Source organism: Indicator indicator, chromosome 26 (genome assembly GCF_027791375.1).
Source record: "Indicator indicator isolate 239-I01 chromosome 26, UM_Iind_1.1, whole genome shotgun sequence".
In the NCBI taxonomy this organism is placed as follows: Eukaryota; Metazoa; Chordata; class Aves; order Piciformes; family Indicatoridae; genus Indicator; species Indicator indicator.
The window spans coordinates 1,950,038-1,962,956 of record NC_072035.1 but is presented as its reverse complement, the minus strand read 5'-3'; positions in this window follow the sequence as shown (position 1 = coordinate 1,962,956).

Here is a 12,919-nt window from a genome sequence, read left to right as displayed (position 1 = left end):
TAAATGAGAGCTGCTTCTTTCTATGAAATCGTCACTGCACAATAAAAGAGTAGCAGAACAGCTGGGAAGCTTCCACTGGATATGCCACTTAACTTGTCTAAATGTCTCTTTTAAAGCTTACAAACACGGCTTCTTTTACAGAGCTGTTCCCTAAACACGACCCCAAGACACACACAGGCTCACCTAGCACAGGGACGTTCGGAGAGCACATTTATTCTCTCCAACACCTAATTTTCCAAATGATGGAAGATTTAAAGTTTCTAATTTTTTTGCTTTTCCTTGATGAAGGATTTTCACTTTCTTAACCCCCCAGGGAGGCAGAGTCACAGAAACAGCAGCAGGGCACTGTAAATCTTTTAAACTAATAATTATTAAACACATAAATCTATTTAATGCATAGAGCCCCTGAACATGCTGACTGGATGATACAAGAGGGAGATCTGCACAGGGTAGCAGGGCCTTGCCATCTTTCCAGACAGGCTGGAACAAGGCTTCATTTGCCAGAACAGTTACTGGGCAGGAGCCTTGGGAACTCTTCATTCCACACTCCCAGCAGCTCAGCTGGAGTCCCTGGCAGAAAGTTGGAGGAAGAAGGTGGGAACCAGACCTCCAAAGTTGTTTCAATGGCCACAACTTTCTATCCCTGCCAAGCCCTTCAGCAACTTTTGGCCTCTGAACGGGAAAGAGGGGAACTGCCATGCCCAAGGCAACAGCAGAGACACTTGTCTCGGGGCTCTACACAGACTCCCTGCTGCAAGCTTGAATCAGATGGTGCCAATGCCAGTCTCATGCACTAGCGCTCAGAGGCCTCTGGCTGAAGGAAATCTCTTCCCTCAGCTTTGCAGCACCTGGTTCCCCCTTCATCCTTCAGTGCCTGGTAGAAAATTAACCAGACTGGCAAAAGTGGATATTTGCTTCTCACCAAAAAATGGTCTGGGTGCCAAGCACAAGATTCAGGACAGGTAGGTTTTAGATACAGAGTTTGCCTCCAGTGAAACTCAGGTAAAGCAGGGAACAAGTGCCACATCCTGTCAGGAAGCAGCTTGTGCTAGACACAACAATGTGGGAATGTGCTCAAAGAACAAGAGAGCAATAAGATCTCCCCTTAGCTTTCTCTTCTCCAGCCTGAACAACCCTAGCTCCCTCAGCTGCTCCTCCTACGATGCCCTCCAAACCCCTCACCAGCCTCACTGTTCTTCTCTGGACACCTTCCAGAACCTCAATGTCTTTCCTATACTGTGGTGCCTAGAACTGAACCCAGGGCTCAAGCTGTAGCCTCACCAGGGCCAACAAGATGACCTTCAGTGACTAACTCAAAGTATCCTATGATTTATGAGAATATCTTCTGGTTTGGCCACTAAAGAATTTGTATCCATCTACTTACTTCTCTGCCTATCTTTTTTTTTTTTTTTTTCTCTCAGCAGATGGAAACTAATGAAATGTTCCATGTTGCCCTGAATCCCACCACTGGAGAAGTTCTAGAGATGCTCTAGACCAGGTGCTGCTCCTGCCTGTAATGGAAACATGCTGCCTGCACTTTGAACAGGCAGATCAAACACTGTGAGTGACAGCTTGAGAAAATGAAACAATCATCTCCATATTTTCTTGGAGGATTTTACCCCACACCCCCCTGAGAAAATATGAAAGTGAAATGTGGTGGACAGGTCCAAGGAGACTGAATTCAATCTGCTTTTGAAGTTGTTTGTGGATGGCAAAGAAAAATTTGCAAAGGGTTTTGGACAGATCTTCTATTTTGCAAGCTAATGGAATTTGCTGAAACAAGACTACCAGCTGCTTTGCTTCTAATAGTTTGCACTAGATTTCAATACATCCATTTCCTTCTACTAGATACTGACTCTATTCAATGCTGAAGATGGGCCGCGTCCAATGCTTAGATGCAAACATCTCTTTGCTCTGATAGAACTCAAAATTGGAGGCTTGGTGAATCTAACCAGCCCCTCAAATCAGTGACCTCTGCCTTCTGAGTGTGTGCAATGAGATCTTTATAGAATTCTTGATCTGGAATCCTGAAAAATAAATCATTGATTTCCTGTGGAAGAATGGGCAAGATAAGAAAGCTATTTTTTTAAAAGCATATCTAATGACTATTTTTAAGCAAACATTTCTTGGCCATCTGAGAATGTTCAGATCCTTCTTTCCAAACCATCCATTACTGATCGGCTGCTTTCCCGAGCAAACAAGTCTTGCCCAATCCTGCTCCATGTGTGCAAGTCTCCCTATTAATAACTGGGTATAAACTGCAGATCAGGAGGTTCCCTCAACATGAGGAGGAACTTCTTCACTGTGAGTGTCACAGCACTGAAACAGGCTGCCCAGAGAGGTTGTGGAGTCTCCTTCTCTGGAGACTTTCAAGACCCCCTTGGATGCATTCCTGTGTGACCTACACTAGATTCTATGGTCCTGCTCTGGCAGAAGGGCTGGACTCGATCCCTTCCAACCCCTAACACCCTGTGAAGTGTGTGATTTATTGGTATTTGTTGCAGTGCCATTCACTCCCATGATTTATTAGTTGTAACCCACTGACCAGCACCCACTGAATTTGGCAGATATGGAGATCCCAAAGATACTCAGATTGGGTTTTAGCAAAAGCTGGGTTTGCTAATTCTGCACAGCTTTGCACATAATTACTCTGCTTTTTTTTTTTTTTAACACATCTCTCCTTTGTGATGCAAGTCAAGGTCGTCCACGACCAACACCTAGAACTGATGGGACTGTTGGTCTCCTACTCTCTACTGAGGCAGGAAGGCTAGCACAGTTCTTATGCAAACACAGCTTAATTAGCCAGAGTTTTGTTGTCCATTCTCCTTTACTAATGAGCCCAGAAGAGAGCAGTGAGAATGATGAGAGATTAAGCAAATTTGTTCCCCAGGCAAAAATTACAGGAATTAAGGCTGTTTAGTTTATAATCTTGAGGATTAAGAAAACCTTGCAGAGAAATACGACAAAAGTACTCAAAACACAGAAAAGGATGTGGCAATGGGAGGAGACACTCTATTCTCCCAGTCCGCAGTGGATGTAAAATGAACCAAGGCAAGACACTAAGAAGCCATTTCTTATGGTAAGGAATAATGAAGCGATAGAACTGGACTGTCTGGGAGGCTGCAGAATCTCTGCCTCTAGAGAGCTTAAAGAACAGGCAGAACATCTCCTAGGAGAGGCACTGGGAAAGCTGAGCCTGCCCTGAGTCAGAAGAATGACTTTGATTATCTCTTCAGTTCCCTTCCAGCTCCCCTCATGTCTGTTTCTGTAAGCAGCAGAGTGGGTTGGGGAAACAAAAGAAAGACAGAAGAGTACAGGCATCTAGAGAAGGAGAAGCAGGCAGAAGACTAGAAAATTAGATACATTAAATGAGTCTAAGCATCATTTGTTCAGTGCTGGAGAGACAACTGGATAAGAGCGCTCCCTCATACCACACACAACCTGCAGGCCAGCAAGCCTATTCCAGAGCAGGCTATGAAGCCCAAAGCAGGTGCAAGGCCAGTTCAGAACACTGTCCATCATCCTTTTCATTGCCCTCCAGCTTTATACCAAAAGCTTCAAAGGTTCAGCACAGGGATACTCTGAGAACCTCTGCCATCCCTCACACGTCACTCTGTCACAACCTCACCCTTCCCAGGCTTTGTGCTGTTCTTCCAGCAAGCTATGAACAAAGCCCCTGAGAATGCTTTCAGAGTTCCTAGCTGTAACACAAAGAAAGTACAGATGCAACGCGAGACCCACTGGAAAAGAGTTTGGCTTCCAGTTCTGCCACACCTCACTTGCAGCACCATGGAATCGTAGAATCATTTAGGTCAGAAAAGACCTTTAAGCTCATTGAGCCCCACTGTAAGCCTAGCCAAGTGCACCACTAAACCATGTCCCTAAGTACCACATCCACACACATCTTTCAAACCTCCAGAGATGGTGACCCAACCACTTCCCTGGGCACTCTGTTGCAATGCTTAATAAGCCTTTCAGTGAAGAAATTTGTCCTAGTATTCGATCTAAACCTTCCCCAGGGCAACTTGAGGCCATAACCATGCTGTAGGTACTCTGCCCTCCATTGGGCACAGCATTTCTTGGTGCGAAGTGGTGATGTTGAGTCACCAAACCTGGATCTGTTTAAAAGTCGTTTAGATGTGGTGCTTGGGGATATGGTTTAGGGATGGATTTTGTGGAGTAGGGATAATGGTTGGACTTGATGATCCCAAGGGTCTTTTCCAACCTGAATTATTCTGGGAGTGCGAACTCACAAACCTCTGGAGATGCCCTTGGGACTGCCGTAGTGAAAGGTCTCGGGGAGGCTTGCAGGAGCGTTTTGCACATCGAGATGCTGCCACCTAACGGCAAGAGAGGACCAGCAGCACGTGGGGAAGCCATCGCCTGCCATTTGCAGGCTTGCAGAGCTCTGGGGTTTCCCTGCAGATGGAGAGATGCCTGGAATTTAGCCCAACTCCGCCAGAAATCCCACTGGCTCTTCCCCCCACTGCCATCCCTTCTGGTGGGCACGGGGCTGGTGGAATACCACCCTCCCTGTGCTGTTATGTACTAGTCACACAGTAAGTCATTGTTATTGCCTCTAACCGTCCCTTCCATGCATCCTAGCCAGTAAAACTTGCCCTGCCATGTCACATAGACATTAGATATCCATCCCTGTGATCCATGCATGATCGATCTCCCCATCCCACATTACAGCCATGATTAACCTTCTCCCACTACGTCACATATTCAATACACCTTCTTTGCCTCTTTCACTCCAACAAAATGAATCTCCTTAGTATTGTCAATAATAATTTTCTTTATATCCTGCATAACAACATGAGGCAACCTGACAGAGCACTCAGGCAATAATTCAATCTTAGCTTCCCAACGACGTTCATTAAACTGAATATAACTTCACCAGAGCTGCCACTGAATTATACCCTCATATCCTTCTGGGAATTGTAGATGATTCCCTGGGGAATAGCAGCAATGCAGCTGAAGATGAAATAATTCGTTTTAAAAGCCCCAGGATTGTATCTGATAGCACATTATTTCTTCATCTCATCACTCATTTCGCATGTTAGTAATTAGCAGAGGTTATTTCCTCCATTCCCCCTACCTTTTTGTTTCATTTCACGTCTGATAACATTCATCTGTGGGAGACAAGATGCTGTAAGATTTTAACACAGCTGAAAGGACTGAGATCTGCACTAGAGGCAGGCAAAACCTAAAAAATCATTCCTCATCACTCTCCCTTGGATTTTGGCACCTGTCCCTTCCCCTGTGAGAGCAACCCTGCCTTGGCCCTGCTGAGCAGCTGGATGGTGTGAAGCTCAGGTGGTCTCTGCACTGATTCTGTGGTGCTGTTCCCACTGCTGCAGCTCCAGTCTGCTTTTCTCTTATGATTTACCCAACCCTAAGAAGAAGCACCAGATTTTCCCTAGTTCACAGTGGCTTCTTGTGAGGGCTTTAGAAACTCTTTTGTGATTGTGGTGCTGCTGTGCTAGAGATGGGGACAGTTTGCAATGCACCATAGGAGCTGTACATGCATACATGGAAAAGAAATGCGGTTGGAGCGATCTTCCTGCCTTGTTCTGCTCCCTCCAGTCTCCCTGGCCTTTGAGGAGTCTCCTTTAGCCATCACACTGGTCACAAAGCAACTGAGAACCACTCCGACATGCTGGCATCAGCCCCAGTCACAGACCAGTTTCCCCATCTCCACCAGAGCGAACAGGGCTAAGGAGCCAGTTGACTGCTGGGCTGTGAGCAGTGACCGCCAAACTCTGCCTTTTGCTTCTTTTCATGGGCTGTCTGCTCCTGTGGTGTTTGGGGACAGAGCCCAAACCTTCCCCCCCACGTCACTCTCCCACTCCTGCACACGTTGCCTGCTGTTAAACCTTATCCTGCTGAATACCATGTGTTTGATATTAATTACATGTCCGAGCCCCATGAAAGTCATTGAAATTTAATGAGATGCAGGGATGGAACCACTGAGCCAATGGCATTCATTAAGGGTTGCCATGGAGATCAGTTTGTCAGGTTTGACCCACATTAAGTGCCACTGGTCACCTCCCAAACAGACAAAAACATGAAATTTAAAAAAAAAAAAAAAATGGAGCCAATTCCTGAGGGGTCTGAGCCCTGTGGGCTCTGACGGCCTTCAGTCAGTGCAGCTGGGGCTCAGTGCATGGCCCATGGCTCTGTCAGGGAATGGGGCTCCAACAGAAGTCAGGAGGTGCTCCTAGGTGGCATCTGCAGAGGGGAGAAAAAACCCAGCAACTCACTGACACAAAAAAAGGCAGTGCATTGTCTGCACTTCCCTTCCAGCTCTTACAAGCAGTGGCTGAACAGGGCTGTCACCTCAAACGTGGTTTGTGCTCTGTGTCCAAAATGATGTTGCTCCTAGCAAAAACTGGCAACGTGGCTCTGAGCCCAGGGCAATGGGCTGGCAGAGCAAGAAACAGGAGGGGAAGAAAAGGGCTGTAGCTCAGCACAGAAATACTAAGATGGAGAAATTTTAGAAGAGTAAGCTCCAGTGAGAATCAAGGATGCCCTGCCCTGTGGCTGGGGAAAGCTGGTATCACTTGCTGGCTCAGCCAGAGACTTTGCACAGCCTTGGCCAAAGCCCTTTCTTGCCATCTCCCCCATTTCCCCATTGCAAAGTCAGGGTCCCAACATGTCCTCCTGCCCTACCCTTGTCCTCTGAGACAGAAACCAAACCAAAGAAGGAGTGTCCTGCCTGTGTGCTTTTCTAGTGCCTGGTGAAAGTGGCAGCCTGACCTCAGACAGCTCTTTGTAGTCTCAGTATAAATAATAATAATAAGGCAGAATTAATTATCCAGCTCACCAATCTGTCTGCTTTCCAGCCCACCAGTAATCTGCAAGAATCAGGCTAAGGTGCAGCTGCAGGAGTGGCTGGTGGTGGCAGAGGCAGCAGGGAAGGCAGCAGAAGGCTGACTGTGCAGTGGTGCACATACAGCTGACACCCAGGCAGTATCTTTATCTCTCAGGTAAATCTGGTGCCATTACAGGGCAGCCCCTTACACAGAGCTTGCTGCTGGTGATACAGCACAGCAGTAGGAGAGATGCCTCTGACTCCCAAACATCTTTTAATATTTTATTGTTCAGTTTTAGCCCAAGCACTTCCATAGCAGCAAACACAAACCCCTGTCACAGGCCACGTTCTAGAAGGCAACAGACAAGAACATGATAGTTTAAACCAGGTGTCAATGAAACAAAAAATGCCCTAATCTCAGAGGCACAAATCTAAGTTACAATTTATAAGGCAACTAACCTCTAAGCACAGAGGCCACCCTTTGAAGCACAATCCAAAAAAGAAAAAAAGAAGAGAGAGAAAGAAAGTGCAGCAAACTTATCTGAGTACATCTGGTTCACCTAACCCATCTGCAGCCCTGGGAAAGAACCCCATTGCCAAAACTGGCTGAAACCTTATCCTCCCAGCCCACAGGGGTGCAGATAATTATATCTGACATGAAAACTTGTAGCACATACAAAAAAACTGGAGGGGGAAGAAAAGGTCAACTGTATAAAGATGCAATCACTGTGGAAGGGGCCAAGTTACAGCATGGTGAGCTGCTTAAACAGCCAAGATAAATAAGATACAATTAGGGTTCCATTGGCTCATCCTTTTGAGATCACATATGTGGGTGTATGAACCTTAAAAAAAAAAGGGGGGGGGGCTAGGGTAGGGTGGCAAGCTTTGTGCTGCTTATTTAACTTGGCCTGTTTCAGGGCTCTGCCCCTTCTAACTTCATCCCATTTTTGCAGTAAACATCCCATTTCCAATATTTTTGTATTTGTCAAGGGCTTTTTGATCACACATCTCTCTCCTTTTTGTTTTCATTAGAAAGAGAAGAGTGCTGAGAAAGGAAAGAGTCTGAACACAGGGCCTCCTACACCGAAGTCAGCAAACCTCCCTTTGTGCCAGCCTGCCTAGGGTCTTTGGTCAAAAATGAAAGCACAAGAACTTCCAGCATGTTTAGTTACCAGCCACAGGGAGCCTGGTACAGCCTCACAAATGGAATAACAACATATTGAAACTGGCAAAGGGAAAGCAACTGAAAATATTTTGTGGAAGGGCCACAGAGCTGAAGCTCATTTCTGGAAGAATGCAGAATTTCATGGGAACATGATGTCTGCATTCAAAGCCTGGCTCCTGCAGAGCTCTTCAGATTCACATCTTGGGATCAGCATTCCCCAACCTCTGCAGAGGGTAAGGGACGAACCTAGGATTTTTTTTTTTTTTTTTTTTTAAACAGAGCCACCACACTGAAAGGGGCTTGTGTGCAGCAGTGAGGTTAACACAGCACACTTGTTAGAGGTCTGCTTTTCAGTGCACTCCTTGACCAGCTAGAAGCTCTAGTTGCACTCTATTTCTGTAGTTGGTACCAATCACTATTTGGGATGCTTCCTGCTGAAGCATCCACTGAAACAGACAGTCCATCCCCTCCTTCAGCCCCTGCATGTCACTCCACAGAAGCATTAGGAGCCATTTCTGCAAATCTTTGAAGTGTCTTCTTCATTCAAGTGTGAAAGAGCACCTGGTTACACGATGGTGGGATGACCATGGTGACAACCCTTTGGGGCACAGATCAGAGAGCAGGAGGGACACCACAGGGATGCAGTGCAAATGTGTGGGCTGCACCCTAGCCGCAGGGAGCAGGGGACAGAACCAGTGGGGCAAAGCTTTTGTTCAGCATCTCAGATGTAAAAGGTCTGTTAATGGTGTGCATGCAGCAATGGGATGAGATTTCCTTGCCAGTCTGCAATGAGCAGCCCTATGATGGCTTTACAACACGCTGCTGTGGAGCCCAGGAGGGTGTAGAACATCACGAGTGTTCTCATTTTGGTAACTCAAATCCACTGATTTACTCAAGTTTCAGTAGCTCCCCAACGCCTTCACACATATCAGGACAGACAAACTCATGGGAAAATGCACTCAAGAGTGCTTCATGTTACTGCAGGGTGTAAACCCAGACACCTTCACAGTGTGGCTGGTGGTACTGAAAGCAGCAGTCAGGTCACTTGCAGTTTTCACAGAATCACAGAATGTCAGGGGCTGGAAGAGATCTCAAAAGGTCATCCAGTCCAACCCCCCTGCCAGAGCAGGATCACCTAGAGCAGGTCACACAGGAATGCATCCAGACAGGCTTTGAATATCTCCAGAGAGAGAGATGCAGCCATCTAGAACAGGCCAAGGAGGCTGCTAAGACAAAAAGAGGGCCTGTAATTCTGCAGCAGAGACATACTGTAAAGGCAGGCTGGCATGCATGGAGCACTGCATGCAGAATCACACCACACACGTGCTGGCCCTGTCACTGTCACAGCAGAGCTCTCTGCTGGCTGTCAGCTCGGTACACATTTGCAAATATCACTGCCAGAACTGGAGCTCCAGAACACCACCACCATTTGATTTTCTGCACAGGGCTCCAAGTCATTAGCCCTGGGTGAAGTACCACTAAATCCATCTTTTGTTGATTGCACACTGTGCTTCAGCAGGGTCCATTCATTTACAAAGATAGCTGTGTTTTATGGAAGAGCAGGTCTGCCTCTTTCTCCAGCATTCCCTACCACCTCTTCTGCTCTGTGGAGTCTCTGGTTTGTGTCTCTGTGTCCCAGTCACTGCCTGGTGACTGGGGAATTGCTCTACCCTGCCTTTAAAAAGGTATTGTTTTAATACACAAGGGCTTTCCTTCTGGGTGAAGAGCAAAATTCTCATCCCATGTGCATCAAGGCAATCCTGTGGGAGTTAAGTAAAGCAGGGGTAGTAAAGGTGGGCAAGCCAGGAAAGGTTCCTTGAGATCTTCAGATTCCTAGGATGGCTTAGATTGGAAGGGACCTTAGAGATTATCTACTCCAACCTCCCCACCAAGACACAAGCTCTAAGAGGCCTCAGCATGGGACCAGAGCTAGATGTGCCCATCTGCTGGACTCCTCTGTACCCAGCATGCCTTCCTGGGCTGTAGGTACCCTCTGAACTCTCCCTGCTTCCTCCCTTAGCCTGGGGGCACCTGCTTACCCAGTTCAATCTGGCAGCCCAGCAGGGTGAAAGTGCTCCTGAGTTTTTTTAACAGCAGTGCCAGGTTCAAGTGGTCCCCATCAGATATTACCCATTGAACTGGGAGGAGAAAAGCAAAGATAAAGGAGCTGAAAGGGTCTGAGCCACAGAGCAGTGTACAATGAGCCACCGCCGGCTGCTGGAGGCCCTTCAAGGCCATCTGGCCCTAACAGCAGCAGCAACCTCCCCCTCCCCTCCCAGTACATGCTACCCCCTCCTTTTCTGGCAAAAAGGCTGGCTCCTTCCAGTTGTGGGGAGGGGCAACTGCCATATGGGCTTGTGGCTGGGAGACTGGAGGGACATCCAATAGGGCAGACAGACAAGATATAGCCAAGCATGCTGGGGGGGGGGAAGATAAACCCTCCCCATCTCCTTGCCTCCTCTGCCCTGTTTCATTAACCAAAGCAGACCTACCCTATTGTCAGCTGTCCTTGCCCCTTGCCAGAGAGGGATTTTTGTTCTATGCTCCCACTCCTGCCCAGCACTCCCTGGAGCTACGAGCACAGGGAGAGGGATGCAGTTCAGACCAGCCAGAAGGGAAGCACCCAGAGGCGGAACCAGCCATGCAGCCCCTCTTCCCCTCTCCATTCATCACTGTCAAGCTGCAATAATTGAACATCCCTGATTTCACACAGCCATCCCTCCAAGTTCCTGCAAATTAGCAGTCCACCTATATTTACAGGCCAACATGTCTGCTAGATATCTGCTTGTGGGGAAGACTGCAGAGGGAGGGGGGATCAGAAGAGGGTGATGTGTCTGTCCTGCTGGTGCCTGACAAAAAGTTCTGGGCCTGCGACTGCTAGCAATGGCAGGCTTTGCTCTTTGTGTTCCCCCATTCCATTCCACAGGGTGACACATCCACACGTGCTGCTGCTGCTGCTGTTGGGAGTTTGGTCTGTTTGTTTGCATCATTTACACTTTTATCTCCTTCCCCCGTGAGCCCTCATGGAGGTGTCTCCATTTAGTATGCAGGCCTGGTTGGCCAGTTGCCATAGCAATCCATTGCAGTCCTAATAATATTGCAGGAAGCAAGATCAAAAAAGCAGGACTGTAATAAAGCAGGAAAAAAAAAAAAAAAAAAAGAGAGAGAAAGGAGGAGGAAAGGCATCTCTCCCGTGGCTTGCCTGCCCCACCACACATAGGCACTTTGCAGGAGCATCATTTTAGGACTGGACTAAAAGATGAGCTCGGTTTCAGCAGCCACACTGCCAAACAGCCAGAGAGCCACAGGGAAGCAAAGAGGCAGTGCTCACTCAGAAGCGTGGCAGCACGCTTGGCATGCATGCAGCCCCTGCCCCCCACAAGGCTTGACCTACCACTGCTCCCCCTGCTAAATTATGGACTGCTTGCCCAGAGACAAGGCTTTACCCAGCACCCCCATCCCCCCAGAGACACAACTCCTTTGCTCTAAGGACACCCAGTGCCTAGGCACTATGTTTATTCATATTGTCCCCCTCTGCCCAAGAGGGAGCAGCTCACAACCTAGTCTTTAAAGGTGGATGTTGGCCCTCCATGACTGGAAGCCAAGCAAAACAATCTTTTCCCTTCATTATTTCACTACAGCAAACTCTCCTGCTGCTTTTTCCTGGATGTGCTTGGGATGTCCACCTATGCTGTTGTACAAGTAAGAACTAACCCAGCCCCTCTACGCAGTGGCCTCCAAAGTGGTCCACAGATAGATCAACCAAATCCTGGCCATGTTTGTCTGAGCTCCAGACAAACAGGGCTTTGTTGTAAAAGAGTTCAGCACAGGAATGCACCAAACACACCAAAAAAATCCAATTTGACAACAGTTCCAAAACACAGATGAGTGTGCCTGGTCTTGTGGATGCTGCAGCTCATGCTCATGTTAGCACAAAAGCTGTGCCAGTGCTGTTTGGTGTCTGCTCCAACATGTGCTGCTACCCACACGCGTCCTGTGGACTTGTGCAGTTTTGAGGTACCCAAATGAAAGGAGAATACAGCCAGAGCTAACAGAAAACCAGACCAAGATCAGGCTCTCAGCTCTACCTCTCCTGTGCCCAGACCCTTCACCCAGATTTCCCTTTACCTGTCTGTCTTTCTCCTCCATTTTGAGCTCTTTGATTTACCTGTAGTAAGTATTAAAAGCAGACATATTTCTTTTTTTTATTTCACATTGTATGAGCAGCTTTAGGAAGCAAGTGGATGAAGGCTCCATCCCCAGTGGAGAGCACGTGGCTAACGGGTAGATTGAATTTATATGAAGCACACGGCTCTGTCGTAAGCCCTGCTTGGCATATTAAACTGGTGTCTTACATCTCCTTCCAGTGCCAGAAATATTCATTTCCCACATCATAAAGACCCATCCATGAATAATAATATTAATAATTAAGTGCCTCACTCTAGGGCTATACTTTGAGCATCATAACACTCTAATAATTTGCTTATCCCATGATAATTGCACTCCTCCATCCTATTTCTGTGCTCTGCATTATTGGTTAACCATTTATTTGCTATGGTGTTTCTTAAGACTCCACCCAAGTTTTCACAACCCCAAGCCTCACCTTCCCAGCAAACTGAGGAGGTACATGCTCCAAATTCAAAATAATTCTTTGTTAAAAGGAAAGCTATTTGTGCCACCATGAAAAGCAAAGAGAAATCAATCTAATGACTCCTGTTTCTTTTCAACCACAGCACAGAAACAGCACTTTGAGCTCCTTCCTTAGAGCCTGAGCATCAGCATTCCCAAAGACAGCAGTCCCAAGGCTCTGCTGGCAACCATCACTCTCACCAGGCCCACAAAGAGGGTGGATCAACACTACAGGGCAGCAGGGATCTCCCAGCAACCTGCCTTAGCACAGAAAGAACCACACTGATTTCAGCTTCTTCCTAAACCAA